The sequence below is a fragment of the Silurus aristotelis genome (assembly GCF_946808225.1).
Source record: "Silurus aristotelis genome assembly, chromosome: 5".
Taxonomy (NCBI): Eukaryota; Metazoa; Chordata; class Actinopteri; order Siluriformes; family Siluridae; genus Silurus; species Silurus aristotelis.
In genome coordinates this window covers 30,983,604-31,010,729 of record NC_139578.1, presented here as the reverse complement: position 1 = coordinate 31,010,729, position 27,126 = coordinate 30,983,604, and the positions used below count along the sequence as shown (strand labels likewise).

Below are 27,126 nucleotides of genomic sequence, written 5' to 3'. Positions count from 1 at the left end.
ATTAAGGAGAGGATGACCGGGGCCATGTATTGCGAGATTTTGGGGAACAACCTCCTTCCCTCAGTTAGAGCATTAAAGATGGGTCGAGGCTGGGTCTTCCAACATGACAATGACCCGAAGCACACAGCCAGGATAACCAAGGAGTGGCTCTGTAAGAAGCATATCAATGTTCTGGTGTGGCCTAGCCAGTCTCCAGACCTAAACTCAATAGAGAATTTTTGGAGGGAACTCAAACTCCGTGTTTCTCAGTGACAGGCCAGAAACCTGACTGATCTAGAGAAGATCTGTGTGGAGGATTGGGCCAAAATCACTCCTGCAGTGTGTGCAAACCTGGTGAAAAACTACAGGAAACGTTTGACCTCTGTAATTGCAAACAAAGGCTACTGTACCAAATATTAACATTGACTTTCTCAGTTGTTCAAATACTTATTTGCAGCTGTATTATACAAATAAATAGTTAAAAATCATACATTGTGATTTCTGGATTTTTTTTTTTTAGTTGATGTCTCTCACAGTGGACATGCACCTACGATGACAATTTCAGACCCCTCCATGATTTCTAAGTGGGAGAACTTGCAAAATAGCAGGGTGTTCAAATATTTATTTTCCTCACTGTATATATATATATATATATATATATATATATATATATATATATATGTGTGTGTGTGTGTGTGTGTGTGTGTGTGTGTGTGTGTGTGTGTGTGTGTGTGTGTGTGTTCTATTTTTTTTATATTGGAATATCACTGTAATCCTCACAAGATCACTCCTTTATGTGTAGTAATAGTAGTAGTTGTTGCTGTAGTCGTCATCATAATAGTTTTTTCTGTGTGCGCTACACCAGTACTCTGTTTCTTCTGCATTATCGACTGTCACTGTAACTGTTTTTGCTTGTCCAATATACTGAAGCTGCTGATCAATTGTGTACCATATAAACTCCCATCCAGTGGACTGCAGCTCACAGCTCAGAGTGACGGTGTCTCCAGTGTAGACGGAGCTCTGAGGATTTACTTTAACAGTCACTTTGGGTTTTGCTGTTAATATGAAATGATAAAGAAGCAAAACATTTAAATACAAGATATTACATGTCAGGAGCCGAATGAACGGAGGCAAAAGCCGGAGTACAGTTTGCAGGGGTTTAATAAAGAGAGTCTTTAAAGAGACAAAACACAAAGAGACAAAACACATAAACAGCAGTCCTTGAATGAAGAGCGAGTAGTCCGAGATGCGCTTGGGGGAAAAGTGCAGCCGATACAGGATAGTGGAGTCCAAACGAAATGGAACGCATAGGGACATGCATATACAGTCAGGAAAATAAGTATTTGAACACCCTGCTATTTTGCAAGTTCTCCCACTTAGAAATCATGGAGGGGTCTGAAATTGTCATCGTAGGTGCATGTCCACTGTGAGAGACATAATCTAAAAAAAAAAATCCAGAAATCACAATATATGATTTTTAAACTATTTATTTGTATGATACAGCTGCAAATAAGTATTTCAACACCTGAGAAAGTCAATGTTAATATTTGGTACAGTAGCCTTTGTTTGCAATTACAGAGGTCAAATGTTTCCTGTAGTTTTTCACCAGGTTTGCACACACTGCAGGAGAGATTTTGGCCCACTCCTCCACACAGATCTAGATCAGTCAGGTTTCTGGCCTGTCGCTGAGAAACAAGGAGTTTGAGCTCTCTCCAAACATTCTCTATTGAGTTTAGGTCTGGAGACTGGCTAGGCCACACCAGAACCTTGATATGCTTCTTACAGAGCCACTCCTTGGTTATCCTGGCTGTGTGCTTCGGGTCATTGTCATGTTGGAAGACCCAGCCTCGACCCATCTTTAATGCTCTAACTGAGGGAAGGAGGTTCACCTTGATATGCTTCTTACAGAGCCACTCCTTGGTTATCCCAATATATTTTTAGACTGAGTATAAACACATGTTTTTGTTATTGTTGATGTTCATATGTGTCTATAATAAACTTTTTCTTATTAAAAAATCAAAAGCATTGTGGAGCATTTTATTTAGTGCTGTTTATGACAGTCGCTCTCATGTACTGCTGTCATTAAATACATGTGCTGTTTAATATTTAATTAATAAAGACATTTAAGCAGAATAAAATAATTTATTCATATCCAAAGTTATTTTGTCCATCTTTTCTTACATTATAACACTATTTATTATAACACACAGTGTGAGTGAATTTACCAAGAGCACAAAGTGAACCTACACATCAGATGATACGAGAACAGAAAATAAAAATAACGGAGTAAATGTTACTTCATTTGTTTAAAGTGATGAAAACTGCATTAATAAACTAGGAACAGAATTTGACACAAACTCCTCAAAACTGATCAAATCTGCTCACAATATAAATATTAAACATGATATAAATCACCTTGAGTCTGGACCACTGGTATAAGTGACATCAACACTAAAACAGATACAAAAACAAGATGTCAATATAAACAGCACTTTATACACACTGAACCCACACTATTAATTTATATTCAGAAAATCTGAACACCATCTGTAATAAATATATCATAAGACCTCATAATTATTAATAAACAAAACCTCCTATAACTTATATAAAGGTCACTGTTCTGATAAATAAAATGTCTCTTTTTCACTTTACTGCACAGAGAAACCAAATATTATTAATATAGAAATGTGAACATCTTAAATCATAGACATAAAACCAACAGACCCGTCACTCTAATAATCCAATAATCCTAAACCGAAATACAGAACCAAGCAGGAATAAACAGAGTCTGAAGAACAGTTCCAAGCTTTAACACTAGTCGGCGCTAGAGAGCTTCCGGGAGTAGAGTCCGGGAATTAGCCGTCCTGGGTAGCAGTTCCAGCAGAGGAACGCGGGGCAGGGAGTCGGGAGCGGGAGCCGGCAGGGTAGGAAACCGGTGATCCGCACGGGAAACAGGAGAGATTACTGTCAGGACCGCGGGGGAACAGAACAGATCATCCGGCAGAGAGCACGTGCTAACGGCGTCCTTAAATACGCTGCTGCGCGCGAGAGAGAAAGGAGATGAGCGGGAAGCGCGCGCCACGAAACCCGGAAGTGCGCGCTGTGAAACCGGGAGATCCTGAGAGAAAGAAAAAAAACCCCAACCGGAACCCCCTCAGATCCTGACACACAGATCCTCATCTGGATGTAGTGGAATGGGAAATTCACAGCATAAATGTGCAGCAATTATATAAGAGATTAGAGCTTCATTTTAAAGGATTCATTCACACACTTTTGCTGGGTAGTGGAGGTGAAGAGTTGTAGAGTAAAGAATAGTAAAAACTGGAATACTTCAGTAAAAAAAGATCTTTAGTAATATTTTTACTCTGAATATTGATTTGATCTCCAGTGGGTGCTGTTGTGGAAACTCTGTGGCTTGTAAAGGAGGATTTCCAGCTTTTGTTTAAAAGAGTTCAGTGAGTGTCAGTGGAGATCAAATTTTAACAAGATCTCAGCAATGAAAGAGTTAAAAGTAATTGTTTTTTACACGTCTACATCAAACCTCCTTCCACTCTTCATATCTCAATTTACACCACTGCATTAAAATAGAAACTAAACCAGAACCACAAACTGGTCTCTGCTTTCACGCCTCTATTAATAATACACATGAGAAATGATTGTTTCTGCAGTTACACAATCACACAATCAACTCATCACTCAGGACCTTCAGACTGCAGATCAACAACTTTATACCCATCATGCACTTTAATGAAGACACAAATAAAAGATTTATACACAAAGAATAACAAGGAGTGGAGTGAACTTCATTCTGTCTCTTTATTACTGACTGTGTGACAGAAGTGATAAATGTTACATTCTCAACACTTCCTGTGTTCTTATACAGAGAGAGAGAGAGAGAGAGAGAGAGAGAGAGAGAGAGAGAGAGAGAGAAAGGAGGGAAAAAGAGAGAAAAGAAGGATCTGGGAAAGCTTGACGGTGCTTAACCAGCTCTAAACACTTCTTGATCAACTAATAAGGGAGGTGGTATCTCAGTGGTGAAGGTATTGGACTTTGGATCAGAAGGTCACATGTTCAAATCCCACCACCACTGAGCTGCCACTGCTGGGCCCCTGAGCAAGGCCCTTAACCCTCCCCTGTTCTGTTGTAAGTAATTTCTTCCTTGGCGACTTCCAAATGTAATAACAGGACCAGGTGTCAGACACCACATGGAGAAGTTTCTGGAACACTTTTTTCTTAGAGGAATGATTTCCCACCCACACGTCATCTCTCTAATGGCGGACTGAAATATAAATCATTACTGCACGTGAGCACGGACCAGAACCTGAAAGGATTGTTTCCAATACTTTTGCTGGGGGGTGCGGATAAAGAAGTAATATAGTAAAGAGTACAATAGAAACTGCATTAGTATGATGTAAACTGTAATGATGTATGATGCATTAAAAAGTCACAGTGAAGGTCAGTGGAATGTGAACCATATCAGCAGTTAAAGAGTTAAAAGTTAGTTATTGCTTTCACATGTCCACATTCACACCTCCTCCCACTCTTCACATACATCACTGCATTGAAACTAAACCACAACCACCAACTGGCCTCTGCTCCCAGGCCTCTATTAATAATACTCATGAGAAATGTGTGTTTCTGCACAGATACACATTGTGTATTGGTGTTAGTGTGTAAAAAACTCAACTTGTACTGAGATGTTTCTTTGTGCAGCAAAAAAAAAAAAAAGCAAACTGGACAGATCAAGTAAAAGCTCAATACTGCAGCTGAAACCATTTCAGTCAGTCAGAAACATGACTTTCATTAATAATATTTACAAACACAATCCAGTCAATGTAATTTTAGCAGATCATCTAATCATGAGAAGTCGTCACTGAACAACAGACAGCAATACAAGAACAAGGACACAGAAGATCAGGTACAGATTTCAGCAATACAGACACATTTACACTCATTACATCATTTACACTTATTGTACTCTTTACTGTAGTTACACATCAAACTGAACCCTTTTCATAACACAGAGTTACACTGCAGATAAACCACTTTATACCCCACCACTCTCTCTAATGAAGACACAAAGAGAACATTTACTCACAGAACATCACAGCGAGTGGACTGAACTCCATCCTGTCCCTCTAATGACTGACTGAGTGACAGAGCAGAGGTGTGTGTTAAAGCCATACCACTTCCTGTGTACCTACAGAGAGAGAAACCAGCACTCAGCCAACCGTCTGTGTACAGAAAGAGAGAGAGAGAGAGAGAGAGAGAGAGAGAGAGAGAGAGAGAGAGAGAGAGAGAGAGAGAGAGAGAGTATTTTGTAGTTGCTCCTGTTACATTTTTTAACCTAAAAGTTTCAGAATCATAATGTAAAAACTGAATTAGTCAAAAAATAACAAAAATTATAATAGTCTCAATTAAAAAAACAAAACACACATTCAGTAACAATGCTGTATAATTTAACTCTACACTTTATTCAGAAATCTCCAGGGATTTTCACACACAGCAGTCTATATAGATCATACACACTAAAGTAAACATTTTGTTGATGAGAGGTCAGCGAAGACTGGCCAGACTGACTCGAGTGGACAAGAAGGTGAAAGAAACTCAATATGTGGTGGCCAGTGAACGAAAACTGAAACTGAAAGTTCTGGATTAAATGTATACTGCAATTACCACTAGAGGGAGACAAAGGCATTATAGTTTCACTTCTCAGTCACTGGCGACATGTTAATTTATTTTATCCTTCCTGTCAGCTTAATCCAGTCTGGCCAGTCTTCTCTGCCCTCTCTCATTTACCATGTTTTTAGTGTGTGTGTGTGTGTGTGTGTGTGTGTGTGTGTGTGTGTGTGTGTGTGTGTGTGTGTGTGTGTAAAATCTACATTTATGGTTTTCTAAAATTACGGTTTTCTAAAAATCTACATTTACGGTTGAAATGTAAAACCCACGTCTTTGTTGCCCTCTAGTGTTAACTACAGGTACATTTTTCATAATTTCCTCTAGTAATGGATTTTTATGAAAAGTTTATTTTAATTCACCTGATCTTCTTTCAGTCTGCTCACACTCTATATTTAAAAGAGTGTCTACATACCTGAATGTATCCAAACAGAGATCATTCAATTAATGTAAAATCTACTTGTTGTATTAGTTTTGTCGCCCCCCCTTCTCTTCTCTGTTGGTACAGTCCCGTCAGCCTGAAGCCCGGATTGTAAAATAAAATGGTTAAAGGGTTGAAAAAAAAAAAAAAAACACTTTTTGAAACATAAAAACTGATAATATATTAGATGATTTATTGTAGCAAAGTTTTCAACCGTATTGTTAACAAACTAAACATTAATAATGTTTTTAATATTCACAGAATAAACATTTTACATTCTGTTAACGTTTTCTTCTAATGTTGCATAATTACTTCTACCCAAGAAGGTTTTGCTGTAGATGTAGAAAATGCAGTATTATATACAGTATTGTGAAGTGAATAAGTGAATGTAATTTGTGCTTCATGGTGTGATGTGAGAAATGAAGAGGGATGATTTTCTCTATATTACAGGATCTGTATGCAGTTTCCTCATGTTTATTTCATTCAGGTTTGTTAGGTGTGTATGGAGGTGTGGAGCTGCTTTATCCTGCTCATGGCTGTGATCAATATAGAGTTTAATCCCAGGAGCAGTGGATGAGTTCATTACAGGAGACCATACACACATACAGTACATTCATACACATATACATTACATTCATACACATGATCACCCACTTGATAGCAACAAGACCCACTGCATCACCATCAACCCCTTATAACTGCAGTCTATAATTCATGCACCTCATCACCTTCCAAACATCCTCATATATAAACATCATCACCTTTCAAACATCTCCTAATATAAATATATAGATTAGTTAGAGAGAAAAACTCTGTGATGCTGCTGCATTGTGATGTGGTGATTCAGGTTCTTGGACTCTCACTTAGTGGCACTTTTATAGAACTTCTTGGATTTGATGTTAATGTTCATAGACTGGTTTTGAAACTGATGAGAAAATATTCTTGAACAAACTGAACCTGAACAAGTGACTGGTTAAATGGTTTTATTTAATGTAATAATTGAAAATATAACCAACTTTAAAAAAGACCGGTGAAAGAAAATGATAGAAAAATTGATTTTACTTAAAATCTCCTCAGTGACTACATGGTACATACATTAATAAGTAAGTAAATATAAACTTCTACTAATCATGAAGTCTATTTATAAGATACACAATTAAACAAGTGAAATAGTTACACAAGGACCTTTATAAATTCCTGATGTTCTTTGAAACACTTCAAGTTTGAGACATTCAAATTTCTTAAAGCATTTACTAGAGTCTTCATAATACAAGCTGAAGTTACTAATCCAAGAGAAGGTTCTGTTCATATGAATTTAATTCGTCATTTATTCTGCAAAGCTGTAAAACTTAATTAGACAATTGTGGCTTTTTTGCCTCTGTACTGAACTGTTCAGATCTGAACTGATCTTTACTGTTGTTCCATTCCATCATTTTGGATGAACTGGAGGCACAGATACTGTTGATCTACAGTATCTGTAGATCAACTATTTGAATAGTTGATCTACAGATACTGTAGATCAACTATTCAAATACAAACTTAAGATAAACATTTGTAATGAATCACTTCAGCAATATTTATTTTAGTCACAGTGTCTGGTTTCATGTGACTTTTCAGCAGCTCCAATTCTCCTCAAAACTCATCCTAATCAGGGCATAAAATCCAGCTGGGGTTTTGGTAGATCATTAACTTCTTTAAAATGACTTAAACCATCTTCTAAAACTCTGGTTTACACAAATCTCCAGGAACATTCTGATATTGTGGGAATGGTTGATGTGAGCAAGTTCACAGAACAGCTTTCAGGTTTTAGCATCATCCAAGTTTAGATCAAATAATTTGAAACATTTAACATCTGAAAATTTTAGCAAAAACAGAAGACAAACACAACTCAGAGTTTTCCAGCTCTCACGCTGATGTCTGTAGCTTCATCAGTGTAGACAGACACACGGCTCACTGCAGAAAGAGGAGATGCATAAGGTTGCATTGATATGGTTAGAAATCATTTTCTCCTGATTTTACTATCATTAATGGTAGAAAAATTACTGAACAGTTTGGAAAAATATCACAGACTAAAGCAGCAAATTAGCAGATTATTTATCTATTTTTAAACATATGACATACAATTAACCAAGTAGAATGAAATGAGTGAAGTTGTGAAGGAAGCTACCAAAATAACACGTATGAACCGTTCAGACCATCACAGGTTTAAAAGGTTTTGTGAATATTGATTTTTATGTATATGAAAATTGGAATGTTTTTGCAGTTTCTGTTTTCGGCCCAAATTTAACCCACTGTACCTTTAAACCTATTTCTTACTTAATGGTGTGTTGATTGTCTTTAAAGCTTTATAAATATGATGAGTTTTACCTTCATGTTATGATGCAGCTCTGAGTAAACAGTATCATCAGCCACTCTGGTCTTTTCTAGTTGGGGAAAAGAAACAAATTGTTAGTTAATTTCCTGAAAACCTACAGTTCATCTACAGCACTGTTCAATTCTCAACTCTGATTGGTCAGCTGCATTTTAGTACATTATTGTCTCTATATTAACAGCTTGTCCACATGGATTTAGAAGAGAAATAGTTTATTTAGTGTATATAGTGTAATAGTCCTGTATTTTGTTTCCTATTAATGTAGAGAGGAAAAAGAGATGTATAAACAATGACTGTTTATAGCTGCTATATTGAAAGTGAGAACAGGAACCAATTTGATTTTGTACAATTTCCCCATACGGAATGTGACTATATGTAATTTAAAAATGTCCTATTGTTCTCTTATCTTAAAACATGTAGTGACTAATATTGTCGGTGATAAAAAGGAGAATAAAACACTTGACACGTTATTATAGAAAAATGAAAACTCCACTACATTACACAATCCTGTTGTCGACCTTTTCGTTGTAACAGGACCAAACAGAGTGTTTTATTCAATACATCATTACATAAAATTCTTTATTACCTCTACCTTGTGCTCTCTTTACTTTTTTCATAGGCTTTAGTTGAACCTCAGCGTAAGTCACATCATTCATGCCGAGTTCAGCATCAGAACCTGCAGAAGCAGAGAAAAAAACCATCTCAATGATCTTTAGTAGTATGATACATGACTGAATGTGATTATTTCCCAGTTTTATATATAAAAAAAACATTAAATGAGCATAATTTAACAATAAAAACACTGTACCATTCCTCCTGCTTCTCTTCTTCTTCTTCATGACCTGTGCGTAAGTGTCTTCACTGCTCTGAGCTGCAGCTCCACCTGAACACAGTGCAGTGTGTTAATCACTACAGGACACTTCTGAACTTTACTGTATAGAGTTCATCTCTAGTTAAGTCTCCAATAGTGAGGGGAAATGTCTAAAATAAAATAAATCTACTGTTCCATGCGTATCTGCCTGATCCACTGTCACATAAATGTGTTCATTTCCTATATAAAGAACAAAAATTCTAAATATAATATCTGAAGTAAACATGAAGCGAAATTACAATAAAGTGATAATTTTCTAAATAAACAGATGCAGAAATAATCAGTCACTGAGACAGAATCTGACCAGTCTGAAGTGGTTTGTGTCCTGACTGAGAGTCTTCATCTCCTGATCGCCTCTGATTCTGCTCTGATATCTGACTGGATTTTTGTTGCTTTTCTATAGAGAGAAACAGATTCTACATCTGAAAAGGGTGTAAATTATTCTTTAGCTACACAAAAAAGACCTCAAAAGACTAATTACAGTAGAAACAGTAATACATTATTTAGAAGGATTAATTAATATAACACATTGCATTAATTGCATTTACTGTAAAGTCAGATTTTACAACTTAAATATGAAGACAGAATGTAAGAAATAAATAAAAGCACAGATTTCCTTAAAAAACCAGGTTTAGTATTAAGTTTTAAAGTCAATTAGGATTAAAGCTAGTAGCAAGTTTTGTGTACTATTTTTGTTTAAATGAAATCAATATGCAAATATTATTACAGTACATTTGCTCTTAATAATTGTAGACATTTTTTTCTTAAATCAATCTTAAAATTGATTGAGATGGACATATTAATTTTAGACAATTTATTTTGGGTTTAAGATTTTTTTTTTTTTTTATAATTAAAAAATGTGGTGTTTACCAAATTATAGCAGGCATCTCTATATTTAAAGAATCAAAATATATTTTATTTGTCATTCATTAAATAATGTGTATGTAACTGTTTTTTTATTTCTTATTTGTCATTTGGAGTTAGCTTCAGTTATCAGACCTTTTTTCATTTTGTAGAACCACAGCAGGATCATTAATATCAGCAAAATGATGAACAAAAAGGACAAACTCAGTCCCACAGCTACTCCTCCTGTTTCACCACTGGGTCTAGAACCTGAGATTGAGACAGAGCCTGGACAGAAAGAAGATTTTAAACACTACAGATATAAACTGCATTATAAAAAGATTTTACAAAGATTGAATTAAAAATAAATTTCTCACGTCTGACTGAGATCCAGCTTCTCGGTGACTCTCCTCTCTCTGGGTGTTTACAGTGGTAGAAACCTTCATCTGACTTTGAGACTTTATGGATGATCATCTCTCCTGTAGTCTGGTTCTGGACGACTGATCCATCTTTATAGAAATCAGCTCGGAGGTTTGAGGGATTTGTGTTACGATATAAACAGTGTAGAGTCAGAGGATGTCCCTCAGGCACAGGATGAACAGAACTCTCCAGGATCTCATCACCATCTAGAACACAGAAAATCACATTAACAACAGAAATAAATGTTAATCTCTAATTCATGTATAACATACATCACTGTGTATACCTAAAACTTTAACTGTATAACTTATAACATATATTGTTAAACCTGAATTATGGTATAATTAGATCCAGTATGGTCATTCTTAGGTAGGCAAAATCTATTTATTTACCTGCTAGGATGGATGGAAGGATGGATGAATAGATGAATGTGAGACAGCAGTGTTCTAAAAGTGTGTGTAGAGTAGAGTAGAGTGATGTTTGTAGAACAAAAAAAAAAATGCCCTGAACATATGGTTCTTGTACACATGGCCTTGTATCTCCTTGTGAATTAAAGGAAGTTGTGATTAATATTGAATTCTCTGATGGTGTTGTTTGCTCTACACAGAGATCTACTGTGTTGAAAATGCTCAATGGATGACTAATACTAACATATGATTGATAGATGAAAGAAATTAAAAATGGAAGTATTTCACAATTAATGATGAAAAAAAGCAGACTGCAAACTGGGCTGTGTAAAAGCTATCTTTTATCAGTACAGTAATCAGCATCTTTTAAAGTACTTGTAGCTTAACAAAACACATTATGCTGTTAATATAAAATGTCTATTAGAGTCTGTGTGGAGCAGCACTACTGAGTGCTGAAAAAAAATATTCAGCTATTTGTCAGAATGGAGGAGTGAAGAGAGTGCAGAAAAAAAAAACGTCTTGATGTTCTGAATATTGTCTTGAGAAATGTATCTTTCTCTTTAACAGTAAACACACTACATGAAGACTCACCATGAACTGTGATGTTGACAGGATTACTGTTTTCTCCAGATTCAGACTCACACCAGTAAACTTCAGTGTAGGATGTGGAAAGGAAGCTGATGTAACATGTAGATCCTGTAACTGATCCCCACTGTGAACAATCTAACACTCCTTCACTGTCTGTGAATCGTCTCACTGTCCATCCAGTAGAGTTACTCTGGTCCTCACAGCTCAGTGAGAGACAGTCATTATTAAAGTGTTGAATTCTGTTGGGACTGATGATCAGAGACACTGGAGGAGATTCACCTTAAATACAAATAATAGTAATTTAATTAAAGATTATACAATGTTGCATTGGATAAATAAATTTCTGCAAATAAAAAAACTTTACATTATATATATATATATATATATATATATATATATATATATATATATATATATATATATATATATATATATATATTCATTCATTCATTTCATTCATATATATACAGTGAGGAAAATAAGTATTTGAACACCCTGCTATTTTGCAAGTTCTCCCACTTAGAAATCATGGAGGGGTCTGAAATTGTCATCCTAGGTGCATGTCCACTGTGAGAGACAAAATCTAAAAAAAAAAAAATCTAGAAATCATGTATGATTTTTTAAACTATTTATTTGTATGATACAGCTGCAAATAAGTATTTCAACACCTGAGAAAGTCAATGTTAATATTTGGTACAGTAGCCTTTGTTTGAAATTACAGAGGTCAAATGTTTACTGTAGTTTTTCACCAGGTTTGCACACACTGCAGGAGGGATTTTGGCCCACCAGGTTTCTGGCCTGTCACTGAGAAACACGGAGTTTGAGCTCCCTCCAAAAATTCTCTACTGGGTTTAGGTCTGGAGACTGGCTAGGCCACACCAGAACCTTGATATGCTTCTTACAGAGCCACTCCTTGGTTATCCTGGCTGTGTGCTTCGGGTCATTGTCATGTTGGAAGACCCAGCCTCGACCCATCTTCAATGCTCTAACTGAGCGAAGGAGGTTGTTCCCCAAAATCTCGCAATACATGGCCCCGGTCATCCTCTCCTTAATACAGTGCAGTCGCCCTGTCCCATGTGCAGAAAAACACCCCCAAAGCATGATGCTACCACCCCCATGCTTCACAGTAGGGATGGTGTTCTTGGGATGGTACTTATCATTCTTCTTCCTTCAAACACGTTTAGTGGAATTATGACACAAAAGTTCTATTTTGGTCTCATCTGACCACATGACTTTCTTCCATGACTCCTCTGGATCATCAAAATGGTCATTGGCAAACTTAAGACGTGCCTGGACATGTGCTGGTGTAAGCAGGGGAACCTTCCGTACCATGCATGATTTCAAACCATGAAGTCTTAGTGTATTACCAACAGTAACCTTGGAAATGGTGGGCCCAGCTATTTTCAGGTCATTGACCAGCTCCTCCCATGTAGTTCTGGGCTGATTTCTCACCTTTCTTAGAATCATTAAGACCCCACGAGGTGAGATCTTGCATGGAGCCCCAGTCCGAGGGAGATTGACGGTCATGTTTAGTTTCTTCCATTTTCTAATGATTGCTCCAACAGAGGACCTTTTTTCACCAAGCTGCTTGGCAATTTCCCAGTAGCCCTTTCCAGCCTTGTGAAGGTGTACATTTTTGTCTCTAGTGTCTTTGGACAGCTCTTTGGTCTTGGCCATGTTGTAGTTGGATTCTTACTGATTGTATGGGGTGGACAGGTGTCTTTATGCAGCTAACGACCTCAAACAGGTGGATCTAATTTAGGATAATAAATGTAGTGGAGGTGGACATTTTAAAGGCAGACTAACAGGTCTTTAAGGGTCAGAATTCTAGCTGATAGACAGGTGTTCAAATACTTATTTGCAGCTGTATCATACATATAAATAGTTAAAAAATTATACTTAGTGATTTCTGGATTTATTTTTTTAGATTATGTCTCTTACAGTGGACATGCACCTACGATGACAATTTCAGACCCCTCCATGATTTCTAAGTGGGAGAACTTGCAAAATAGCAGGGTGTTCAAATACTTATTTTCCTCACTGTATATATATATATATATATATATATATATATATATATATATATATATATATATATACAGTACAGACCAAAAGTTTGGACACACCTTCTCATTCAAAGAGTTTTCTTTATTTTCATGACTATGAAAATTGTAGATTCACACTGAAGGCATCAAAACTATGAATTAACACGTGGAATTATATACATAACAAAAAAGTCATGAAAAATGTCATATTCTAGGTTATTCAAAGTAGCCACCTTTTGCTTTGATTACTGCTTTGCACACTCTTGGCATTCTCTTGATGACCTTTAAGAGGTAGTCACCTGAAATGGTCTTCCAACAGTCTTGAAGGAGTTCCCCAAGAGATGCTTGGCACTTGTTGGCCCTTTTGCCTTCACTCTGCGGTCCAGCTCACCCCTAAACCATCTCGATGGGGTTCAGGTCCGGTGACTGTGGAGGCCAGGTCATCTGGCGCAGCACCCCATCACTCTCCTTCTTGGTCAAATAGCCCTTGATGCCTTCAGTGTGACTCTACAATTTTCATAGTCATGAAAATAAAGAAAACTCTTTGAATGAGTAGGTGTGTCCAAACTTTTGGTCTATACTGTATATATATATATATATATATATATATATATATATATATATATATATATATATATATATATATATATATATATATATATATATATATAATTTGTCTTGTTTATAGTGTTGGCTCATTTTTGTCTGGTGGTTCTCTGTTTTATGAAATTTTTTTAATGATGATTCGTTTGATACTCATTAGATTTTCTCATCAACTTTTTATTTGCATTATTTCTGTACCTGCATCTACTGTATTTTGGTGTTGTTGTTGTTGTTGTTCCAACTATCTGTTTTTATCTGACTTTTTGTGTGTATATATATATATATATATATATATATATATATATATATATATATATATATATATATATATATATATACACACACACACACACACACACACACACACACACACACACACACACTCACCGGCCACGTTATTAGGTACACCTGTCCAACCGTTTGTTAACGCAATTTTTTTAATCAGCCAATTACATGGCAGCAACTCAATGCATTTAGGCATGTAGACATGGTCAAGACGATCTGCTGCAGTTCAAACCGAGCATCAGAATAGGGAAGAAAGTTAATTTAGTGACTTTGAACGTGGCATGGTTGTTGGTGCCAGACGGGCTGGTCTGAGTATTTTAGAAACTGCTGATCTACTGGGATTTTCATGCACAACCATCTCTAGGGTTTACAGAGAATGGTCCGAAAAAGAGAAAATATCCAGTGAGCGGCAGTTCTGTGGGCGCAAATGCCTTGTTGATGCCAGAGGTCAGAGGAGAATGGCCAGACTGGTTCGAGCTGATAGAAACGCAACAGTAACTCAAATAACCACTCGTTACAACCGAGGTATGCAGAAGAGCATCTATGAATGCACAACACAACGAACCATGGGGCGGATGGGCTACAGCAGCAGAAGTTCACACCGGGTGCCACTCCTGACAGCTAAGAACAGGAAACTGAGGTTACAATTCGCACGGGCTCACCAAAATTGGACAATAGAAGATTGGAAAAACGTCCCCTGGTCTGATGAGTCTCGATTTCTGCTGAAACAGTCGGATGGTAGGGTCAGAATTTGGCGTCAACAACATGAAAGAATGGATCCATCCTGCATTGTATCAACGGTTCAGGCTGGTGGTGGTGGTGTAATGGTGTGGTGGATATTTTCTTGACAAACTTTGGGCCCATTAGTACCAATTGAGCATCGTGTCAATGCCACAGCCTACCTGAGTATTGTTGCTGACCATGTCCATCCCTTTATGACCACAGTGTACCCATCTTCTGATGGCTACTTCCAGCAGGACAATGAGTTCACTGTACTCAAAGGGCCTATCTATCTATCTATCTATCTATCTATCTATCTATCTATCTATCTATCTATCTATCTATCTATCTATCTATCTATCTATCTATCTATCTATCTATCTATCTATCTATCTATCTATCTATCTATCATAAACCCTGAATAGAAATAATGTATTTATTCTTGGTTACATGCACAGTGTTTACCTGCTCTGCCTCAGAAATAATCAACTATGTCCTGTGTCCTATAAGTTATCCAGAATAATCATTCAATAACCAATATAGCCAAATAGCCAAAGACATCAAAACATACAGAGAAACACAATAGAACATCATGATGATAAGCCTCTACCAGAGTTCATGGCTTTTTAAAGACTTATACTGTGTATATATAATGTTAACATATTAATATTTAACTGTTGCATAAAGCTGCTATTTTATTCACACTTTTGTATTCTACACTTCAACCCAACAGTTAATGTTTCTCACCAGAGATCCATAGAGGCTGTGGATTGCTGTACAGTGTATGAAAGGCTGGTTCTTCTCTCTCTCCTCTACACACATAAACTCCTGTGTGATGAGGAGCAGAAGGACTTAGAGTGTAGGAGCCTCCAGATCCTCTGCTGCTGTCTGAGAGAAGCTCCACATACATGACATAGCCATGATTAATGTGTACTGCAGTTACACCGTCCCTGTAGGGAACAACTGTGTACCAGCTGAATGTCCAGTCTGTAGAGGAGTCTGTAACCTCACAGCTTAGAGTCACTGAGTCTCCTTCAGTCAGCCAGTTCTGTGGAGATACACTCAGTACTGCCTGTCTCTCTGTTACACAGGAAATATGCTGAAGTAAGAAACTTTTCATGAATTATGACATATGGAAAAATTCACATATTCTCGTGATGTGGCCAGTGTAACTGTAATTTATCAGCAGTCATGTTCTTTAATAAACCCTTTAAACTATGTAAATGAAACTAAACTCAGCCATGTTTATCTACAAAATAAATATACAATGTAAAAACAGCACATCTTAGTAAAAGTAATAAGTAAACATTACTTAATTCTCAAAAAAACTTTGAAGCCACTCATTAGCATTACTTTTAATTAACTTAAATCAAATATTTTATAGTTTAAGTGAATTTGTTTCACATTTCAAGTACTGTTTATTATTGAGTTAGAAAAAGTTACAGATACTAACTATGGAAGAAATGCTACTATTACATGTGGTTAAGTGAGTGCAAATGTCCTTTATTAGATATATTGTTAAATAAAATTTTTCCCACAAAATCATAGACTTTATTAGTAACACAGTTTCACTGTGAACTACACCAACAATAACTATATAAATAAAAAATGCTACATTATTACATTAGGGGTAGTTTTAGTACTACGGTAATCCCCCTGTTTATCACGGTGGGTACATTCCAATACCACCCACTATAAACAAAATACCACGATAAACGGATGCCACCTAAAAAAAATGCTATTTTATTTATATAGTACTGTATTCATATTTTACTTATTTGATAAATACGTTCTTTTCGGCTTCTCCCGTTAGGGGTCGCCACAGCGGATCCTCCGCACGTTTGATTTGGCACATGTTTTACGCTGGATGCCCTTCCTAACGCAACCCTCCCCAATTTATCCGGGCTTGGGACCGGCACTAAGAGTGGCTGGGGATGGTTCCCTGACCGGGAATCGAACCCGGGTCGCAGCGGTGGGAGCGCTGCATCTTAACCACTAGACCACCAGGGGACCTATACTTATTTGATAAATAATAAAAAAAATATATATATAAATAAATTAATTAATTATTAATACATTTCATTATTTCAGCATAAAACTTATAGCACGATAGACCAAAAAACGTTGTTTTATCACGGGCACAAGATTCGAACTGCGGTAAATCGGGGGGTTACTCTATTGTCTGTTCTTAATTATAATACATCTGCATTAACCCTTCTGACTTAACTACAGTTTCTGTCTAGAGTTCAGGTGTTACACACGTACAGCCATGTTCTAAGTATTTGTTAGGCGGCAGTGATAGAGGCGGAAGCCGAATCACCAGCAAACAGAGTTTATTCACAAAAGGAAAAGCCAACACAAACACACGCAGTGAAAAGGTTAATCCGGTGGTGCGCTTTGGGAGCGTGGCCCACAAAGTCCCGAACTGACGAGAGGCAGTCCGTAAATATAATCCAAAGGGGGTGAGCGAATGGGGAAGCGTGGCGCTGGGCAGCAACGGGAAAACATAGCTTAAGCAGCGGGTGCATAGAAAGCAGTACCGTGCATATATATATATATATATATATATATATATATATATATATATATATATATATATATATATATATATATATATATATATTACTTTATAAAATGCAAAGCTACATACTGAGTTTAACTATCTTTAATTTAGACATTGGAATGTTTATAGCAGCTGCTGGTAGAGGAGATTTCTCCTCTAAACAAATTTACTCATGCTGGGTGAAAAAAACAAACAAAAACAAACAAAAACAAAACAAACTAAATAAAACAACATTTGAAAAATAAACATTTGTAATATATTTTGCAGATGACAAGGTGGCAAACAATTTTTGTTTAATATGATCTTGTATAATAGTTAAAATATATATGCATAAATTAAATATACAAACACTGAAAACAAGCGTTTGAACGCAGTAAAGCTGCAGTAAATTGTGTTTAAAGACAGATAAGCAGTGTTGGGCAACGTTACTTTTAAAAGTAATGCATTACAATATTGAGTTACTCCCCAAAAAAGTAGCTAATTATGTTACTTAGTTACTTTTAATGGAAAGTAACGCGTTATATTACTTTTGCGTTAATTTTGCGTTACTTGTATCTCTTTCACGCCTTACAGGTGTAACAGGTGTAATATAGATAATTAAGAAATAAGTAATATTAGGGCAAAAGACATGTCTTAAACATTTCAAATAACTTCTTAGAGAACAATAAGATGATCGACTAAATTTTGACCACAAGGCTGAACACTTTCCAGTCGCACTTCTGTACACTGCTTTGCAGATTGCAAAGCAGTGTACAGAAGTGCGACTGGAAAGTGTTCAGCTTTGTGGTCAAAATTTAGTCGATAAACTAATGTTCATGTTTGTAAGGTTAAGAACATACTTTCGCTGTCATCTCGTAAAACATCGTGCAATTCTGTAGTGCTGTGCTTTGCATGCAGATGTTTTTTGTTTTTTTTAAGTGGTATTTTTTGCAGTTGACAAGAGCTTTTCACCAACACATAATCTACACTTAACCATTATTCCTTTCTCCTTTTCCTCCACTATTTCAAAATAATAAGGAATACTTCCATCACAGTGATGTAATGCTCTGGCTTACCATCTCTGCTTCTGACCAGCTTCTGTTCCCACTGCTCGCACGTATGAGTGCACGATTCTACGTGACTACATTCATTTGAATTCAATTCGGTATTTTTTTTTTATGCAAAATAATTTAACTGAAAAGTAACTCGCATTACTTTTTTTTTAAAGTAACTCCGATATTAATGTGTAATTTATAAAGTAACACGCAACTTTACTCGTTACTCCAGAAAAGTAATATTATTATGTAACGCACGTTACTTGTAACGCGTTACCCCCGACACTGCAGATAAGTTACTGTTGTAGTATACAGTACAAATGCTATAAAAAGAAAATGGAATGGAGAAATCCGGCTTCTTAAAAAAAGATATATATTATTTATATATATTTGTTGGTGTTTCAAGTCATGAAGGAACAGATCCAGTGTGACTTTCCCGAAGTTACAAACACACAGTTTACACAATAGCATGAGCAGAAAACTCGGGGTAATTGGGACTAAGTTTGCTACATTGGAGGAGAATAACCTACAGGTTTGCTATGAGGATTCTCTCTATCTCGATAAGTACTGTTTGGAGAACTTTTTCTGTTACTGTTTGTGCACCTACTACTGTACAGAGGGCATTTTAAGAGATTGGCTCTGTCTTTCCCAGCTGCCACCTAAGTGAGGGACATTAGGTGGGTTGAACTGAAATTCAGTATTTTGTTTGGCGAGATGCCGTTAAGGTTCGTGGCTGCAATTTGTTAAGGCATCTCTTAATTCTCTCTCTCCACCCTGGAAGTTAGTGCCCTGGTCACATATAAGTTCTGAGGGGGTGCCTCTGCGTGCTATAAATCTCCTCAGAGCCATGAGGATGGAACCAGTGTCTATAGCTGTGAGGAGCTCAATGTGTATACAACGAGTAAGACACTTAAAAGATTATTCAATATCTTTTCTCCAGGCATCTGCCTATTTTGATTTGGAAAGGCCCAAAACAATCCATACCAGTACTGTAAAAGAGTGTTAGTGGAGTCTCAAGCGTGCTGGAGGAAGGTCAGACATTTTAGGAGTCTCAGGTTTAGTCTTCCATTTATGACATTCCATGCATTCATTAAACTATACAATTTTCACATGATGAGGATGCTACAGTTTTTGCTCACCATGCTGATGTTTTGCCTTCAACTATGACTCCAGTGTGTTTTATGTGCTTGTGCATCACTGTGGTATTTCCATCCCACACAAACTCCGCTTTGCATAATTTGCAGGGTTTACAGTCTTACAGCATTTTAATATAAAATGCTCCTATGCCTTGGATGACATGGGAGCAAACTTCTTTCTACTGCAGGTTGATTCTGTACTTTTTTCTGCAGTGATTTTGCAAGTGCCGGTGTTACCCTTGCCGTCAAAATAACCCATAACTTGTGCAGCCCAACTAATCATAACTGCATTTGCTGACAACAAATAATTTATTTTATCGATTAGTTATTGCAGCCCTAATTGGATCTCACCAGCCACACATGAAAAATGCCTTATCTATTTATAGATAAAATTCTAGATGGATGCATATTTCTCTCTAATATGTTAAACATATTGTAAATATTGTATACTTTTTTATAGCAAATGAGAATTGACAAGAGAAAATCATGGCTATACCTTTTGCTGTAATGCTCACAGGATCACTGAGATCAGTGGGATAATATTTTGACTTGTAATTTATCCTGCATGCGCGACATTGGTACACTGTTTCTCCTGCATTTTCTGCTGTCACTTTAAGTATGTTTGGATGTTCAGTGTTCTGATGCTGTGACTTCTCAGGTTTTTTGTACCACTGAAACTCCCATCCAGTCCCCTGCTGCAGCTCACAGATCAGAGTGACGGTGTCTCCAGTGTAAACTAAGCTCTGAGGATTCACTCTCACAGTTGGTTTTGGTTTTCCTGTTTGTATGAAATGATGACTTTACTTTACAATATTAACAGCAGATTCACTGAATTAAGCTTAAAATGTTTACATATAAAGCAAAAAATCACACTCACCCGATACAATCAATGTAACAGCATTACTGATCTCTGAGCTCTGAGAGTCTTGTCTCTTTCCCCTGCAGGTGTAGTTCCCACTCTCAGAGTGTTTAACAGACCAAATTATAAGATTTGGTATTATACTGTCTATGGCAACGTCAATTCCTTCACCTGTGAAACTCTTTGTATTTTTATACCAGCTGTACGTCAATTGAGGGCCATTCACCTGTACCTCACACCTGAGAATAACAGTCTCTCCAATGAACACATGTCTATCAGGCTTTATGGAAAGCACAGCTTTATTAGTCCCTGTAAAACATACTGTTATTAACAAACCTTATATAAAGTAATATATAAAGTATAAAGTATTTACTAAGGGTACACCACTAATATATTTTTAGTCTGCATATGAGATTTTTTTATACTGTGAAGTGTAAGCTTTTTAGTATTGAGAAATCACCTTGAGCCTGGGCCACTAGTAGAATTGAAATCAGCACTAATTAGAAAAGAGAAACAGAACATGAGTTAAATATGGAAAAAAATATTGTCTTAGACCTTTAATGAAAACAGCATGTTAGATACAACAAAACCACAAGATTAAACTTTATTTAAGAAATCTTGACTACCGTTTTTAAGAGACATTTAATCTCTTAATAAATAAAAACTAAATTAAAAACCTAAATATGCCCCGCATTTGAATAATATAACAAGTTGTTCACTTGTTCTTAACCTTTACATTTATGACCAAAATAACAATAGTGTTATATTGTTATATAAACTATAATTTCTGTTAAAAAGGAAGAAAAAAAAAGAAATGCATAGTGTTTGATTTTCTTTTTATTATTGGTGTCTATGTAAAATAACAATGTTTTTTTAAAGTTCTTCCAAAACTTGTTTACTCTTTTGCTCTGAGACCAGGAGTCTGCAACCTTTGCCACCAAAAGAGCAATGGTGTCTCCTCTCTTACCAAATAAAATTTAAGGAAACAATTTGTTTTTTAGAATTCAATAAATGTAACAAAATTTGTTGTTTATGCAGATGTAAGGTAGTTTCCTAATTGCACCACTAGGTGGCACTAGTGTGGTTTCTATTGAATTTGGATGCTAGAAATGTATACCTTTTTGTCCCTGGCAAAACATTGAGTTGGAGTGTTGTTTGCCAATTTCTCACCATGTATCAAACATGCCATAACATCTGATACCACCCTAACTGTTCCAACAGCAGTGTCTCTACTTCCTGAGAAAGCTGATGAAGGCACAGATTCCACCACCATGTTACCATGTTTACTGTTTTGACAGTCAGATTGGAATTAGAATCAGGTTTATTTGTCAAGTGTGTTGACATACACAAGGATTTTGTTTCCAGCTGTCAGTTACAAATGTACAAATATTTATGTCAAAAGTACAGACATAAATAACACTATACATTTAGCTTGGACTAAACAAGACAAAACAGACAAGACAAGAAAAAACAGACTATACAAGACAATACAGACAATGTGAGACAATAAAGACAGTACGAGTATTAAATAGGAATACAGATTATATGACAGATCAGTATTGTACACAAAGTGTGAGAAATAACAGTATTGTGCATCAGGTATGATAAAGAGTTTACTTTAGAACATTGTACAATATACAGCAGCAATAGTGTGTGTAACATATATGGTTAATGTGATGACTGACAAATCTTATAATGCAGCACATATACATTTTCATTTACATTTGCAGCATTTAGCAGACGCCCGTGTCCAGAGTGGCGTACAAAAGTGCTTTGAGTCTCTAGCAATGAATAAATCTACACTGGTACGCTAGATTACAAACTTAATATAAATCAGATTACAACTCTTGATTTTTACAAAGCAAACTTGTAAAGTGCTAATTTAAGTGTTTCAGGAAGAGGTAGGTCTTTAACCATCACATAAATATAGTCAGGGACTTCCCTGTACAGACATCTAGGGGAAGTTCATTCCACCACCTCGGTGCCAGAACAGAGAAGAGCCTTAAAGTATACTTACCTCTCATTCTGGTAGAAGGTGGTACCAGTTGAGCAGGAGGAGCTGAATAGATTATAGATCACTATAGATAATAGATCACTTGTAGATATGAAGCAGAGACTTGAAAATTAGCTTATGTGACTGGAGTCTACTTGAGGAAAAATGTATTGATTGGACACGCACCACTCTGTAGAAGGCTTTACAGCTGATGTTGCATATCAGAGAAAAATCCAACACCACTTTAAAGGAACTGCCTGCAGAGCTCTCCACCAATCTGGGCTTTATGGCAGAGTGGCTAGACGTATATTTACATTTACAGCATTTATCAGATGCTTTATCCAGAGCAATGTACAAAATGAATGAATAATCAATGAATAAATCAACAATAATTCACTAAATGACAAGTGGCTAAACAAGCATAACAGTCCAGCACTCGGACTGGGCACAGTTGGTTCAATCTCTCCTGGTCTGGGGTCAGGAATGGAGGATGGTTAAATGCCTGGAGTCTGACAGGTCGTAGGACAAGCGACCTTGGGCACCTTGGGGACATAACCCACTCTAGGGTGCAGAAAGGCACTTGTCAGGCAATTGACGCAATGTCGTTATGTCCCAAATGGTGCTGGGTTTTTCGCCACAAAGGAGAAAACACACTTTTTCCAGTATTCAGCTAAAACCCCAGCTCCTTCCTGTAAACGAGAACGTCATCTCGATGACGAACCGCTAATGGCTCTGATTAAGCTAATATCGACCAATCATCAATATATTTGAGGATACAGACACCCTGAAGTCTCAGCCAAAGCCGCATTGACACACTTGGTTATTTATATATACTGTGACAAACCATTCTTAGGATCTGATCTTGGACACGACCTGCTTGAGGGTAAGCATCTTGAACCAGAACCTCATCAAAGAGCAGTTCAGCTGCCATAGATCTAGGATAGGACGCAACCCACCGTCCTTTTTTGGAACTATTAAGTACTGGCTGTAGAACCCGGACTCTCTGTCTGACCACCCTGGTGGCTTCCTTCCTCAGGAGAGTGTCTATTTCTCGTTCCAGGACCAGAGCCTGCTTGCTTATCACCAGAGTGGGAGAGAACCCATTAAACCAGGGCGGGCGAGACCCAAACTGAATCGTATAGCCTTGCTCTACAGTGTGCAGGATCCAGGGCGCCATGCAGGATCCTGCACAGGGGGAGAGCGCATCCCAACGCACTTTCTTTGCACTTGCCAGTATAAAGTGCTGGGAAGGAGTTGTTGCTGCGCCCTACCAGCAGCCCCATGAGACCGGCACAATACCAAAGATAAGAACACAAAAAAATTCTCTCCAAAACTTAAAAATATGTGCTCCAGCAGGACAAACAGTGGCTTTGGTGTAGTACAAACTAATTAATAACAGAAACAAAAGCATTAAAAGAAATTATTTTAAAATTCTCCATTGCAAATCACCTGATTTTTAGGATTTTTCTCTCTCTTTTAATTTGGCACTGTAGACTTCATGTTCACTTTAGCAACCTGTCACCTGCAGAAGTTCTCTAATGACTCTGCCATAGTCGCTCTGATCACGGATGATGATGAATACAGGGACTACAGAGAACTGATTCAAAACTTTGTGGACTGATGCCAACAGAGCTGCCTCCAGATAAACACAAGGAAAACCAAAAAACTGGTGGTGGATTTCCGCAGGCACAAACACACTATATTACCACCAGTGAAAATTTAGGAAAAGGACATTGTGAGAGTGGACTCTTACAAATAATTGGGTGTTCACCTGAACAGCAAACTGGACTGGACAGACAACACTGAGGCAATTTATAAGAAAGGGTAGAGCAGACTGAACAAGCTGATCAGGAAGGCCAGCTCAGTCCTGGGGATTCCCCTGGACACTGTACAGGAGGTGGGACAAAGGAGGATGGTAGCATAACTATCATTATTGATGCAGAATGCCTCTCAGCACCTGTATGAAACAGTTTCATCTCTGAGCAGCTCCTTCAGTGACAGACTGTTACATCCTAAGTGTCTGAAGGAGCCTTTACAGAAGGTCTTTTCTCCCTGCTGCTATTAGACTTGACGATCAAAGCTGCTCCCAGTGAACCAGTCACCATAATACAAACTGTTATTATTGTTAAACTGTGCAATAATAACAATAACAAAAGTATCTTAAACAACACGTGCAAAAACAGAAAAAGAAAAGTGCAATATTACCTGTGTGCATTATTACCTGCAATACATGCAATACTACCTGCGATACGTGCGTAACAAATTACTAGTAGTCTCTTTTTTTTCCTTATTTGTATTTATAAATTGTGTTGTGTATATACTGTATACTATAGTATGTGTCTATTATTTTATATATTTGCATTTATTTTTTTTTTCTTTGCTGCTTTAACAGAGAAATTTCCCCACTGTGGGACGAATAAAGGTATATCTTATCTAATCTTATCTTATCTAATCCAGTGATACTGCTTGTATTCACTGGTCTGGAAGTGGCGAACAAAAAAAAGTGTGCAGTAGGTACGACAGACTGGTTCAGGGTGAAGGTTGGACTGCATCAAGGATCGGCCCTGAGCCCTTTCCTGTTTGCAGTGGTGATGGACAGGTTGACGGACGAGGTCAGACAGGAGTCTCCCTGGACTATGATGTTTGCAGATGATATTGTGATTTGTGGTGAGAGTAGAGAGCAGGTTGAGAAGAGCCTGGAGAGGTGGAGATATGCGCTGGAGAGAAAGGGAATGAAAGTCAGTAGGAGTAAGACAGAGTACATGTGTGTGAATGAGAGGGAGGGCAGTGGAGTGATGCGGTTGCAGGGAGAAGAGGTGGAGAAGGTGGAGGAGTTCAGGTACCTGGGGTCAACAGTGCAAAGTAATGGAGAGTGTGTTAGGGAAGTAAAGAAAAGAGTGCAGGCAGGGTGGAGTGGGTGGAGAAGAGTGACAGGAGTGATTTGTGATAGAAGAGTATCTGCAAGAATGAAAGGGAAAGTTTATAGGACTGTAGTGAGACCTGCGATGTTGTATGGATTAGAGACAGTGGCATTGAGTAAAAAACAGGAGGTGGAGCTGGAGGTAGCGGAGCTGAAGATGTTGAGGTTTTCGTTGGGAGTGACGAGGATGGACAAGATTAGAAATGAGTTTATTAGAGGGACAGCACATGTAGGATGTTTTGGTGACAAGGTGAGGGAGGCGAGATTGAGATGGTTTGGACGTGTGCAGAGAAGGGACATGAATTATATTGGTAGAAAAATGCTGAAGATGGAGCCACCAGGTAGGAGGAAAAGAGGAAGGCCAAGGAGGAGGTTCATGGATGTGGTGAGGGAAGACATGCAGGTAGTTGGTGTAAAAGAGGCAGATATAGAGGACAGGGTGGTATGGAGACGGATGATCCGCTGTGGCGACCCCTAATGGGAGCAGCCGAAAGAAAAAGAAGAAGAAGAAGAAGAAGTATGTCCGCGACCAAATAAATTTATCTTCCTCTGTAGGTGTAAAAAAAGTCTAACTCAGATGTAATAATGTGTGAAGAGCTACACACGTGTTTTGCCAGTCAAACTTGGCTGTAACAATTTCCCTCTGACCATCCAATCAGAGAACGGAAAAATGCTGACGTGAATTAGATTGACATGGCAGCGCATAGATCTGATTAGATAAAAAAAAAAATTCTAACATCCACATACACATACTGGAAGCAGTGCAGCCTAGAGAAACGCTACAAAATGAATAGAATAAACTGTTGGGAATAAATTAATACAATTTCATGGAATACATATTAGAATTTAGGTTTTAAATGTGGGTCAGTGCTTCTGATAGTGTTTAGGCCAGGAGAGAAGGCTTTGCTGGCCCTGAACACCCATCACTGGTTTTGTACGTCATCTCTTTCACACATTCACACCTCCTCCCCTTGTTCACTGCTAAACATAAATCATCACATTCAAATAAAAAGAGACGTTACAACTGCCAACTCATTTTAGGCTGATTAAATGTCAATGTTTTTTTATTTTCAAAATTGTCTGGGGATTTAAAGACATAATCAATAAAGAGTAATCAGTAAAGTGACTATAGCATGTATGTAGGCAGGTACAATTCATTTCACACAGTATATCACTAGGTAATGAATTAAAAGTTAGTTATTGCTTTGACACACTGACACTTCTTCCAGCTCTTCACCACTGAATTTGCACTACTGCATTACAATAGAAAATAGAGAGTGTCTCTGAGCAGCAGATAAACAGCAGAACACAGATTCTGAAAAGACTCCAGCAATTATTTACACACTGATAAATATACAAATAGAACATTTACTCAAGGCATTACAGAAC

General features: G+C 37.3%; 2 protein-coding genes and 1 long non-coding RNA gene across 3 annotated transcripts in view; all 3 read right to left on the bottom strand.

Annotated features, from left to right (window-relative positions):
* The window catches only part of LOC310726753 (obscurin-like), a 238,298-nt gene that overhangs the window by 118,306 nt on the left and 92,866 nt on the right, over positions 1 to 27,126 (bottom strand). The window lies entirely within an intron of this gene.
* LOC310726799 (Fc receptor-like protein 5) overlaps positions 1 to 27,126 on the bottom strand; it is a 72,002-nt gene that overhangs the window by 42,434 nt on the left and 2,442 nt on the right. The window lies entirely within an intron of this gene.
* On the bottom strand, positions 20,675 to 21,114 carry LOC310726934. Its single transcript, XR_014533884.1, has 3 exons — positions 20,996 to 21,114; positions 20,843 to 20,904; positions 20,675 to 20,743 (listed from the first exon to the last, which is right to left on the bottom strand). It is a non-coding gene; the product is annotated as an uncharacterized lncRNA (long non-coding RNA).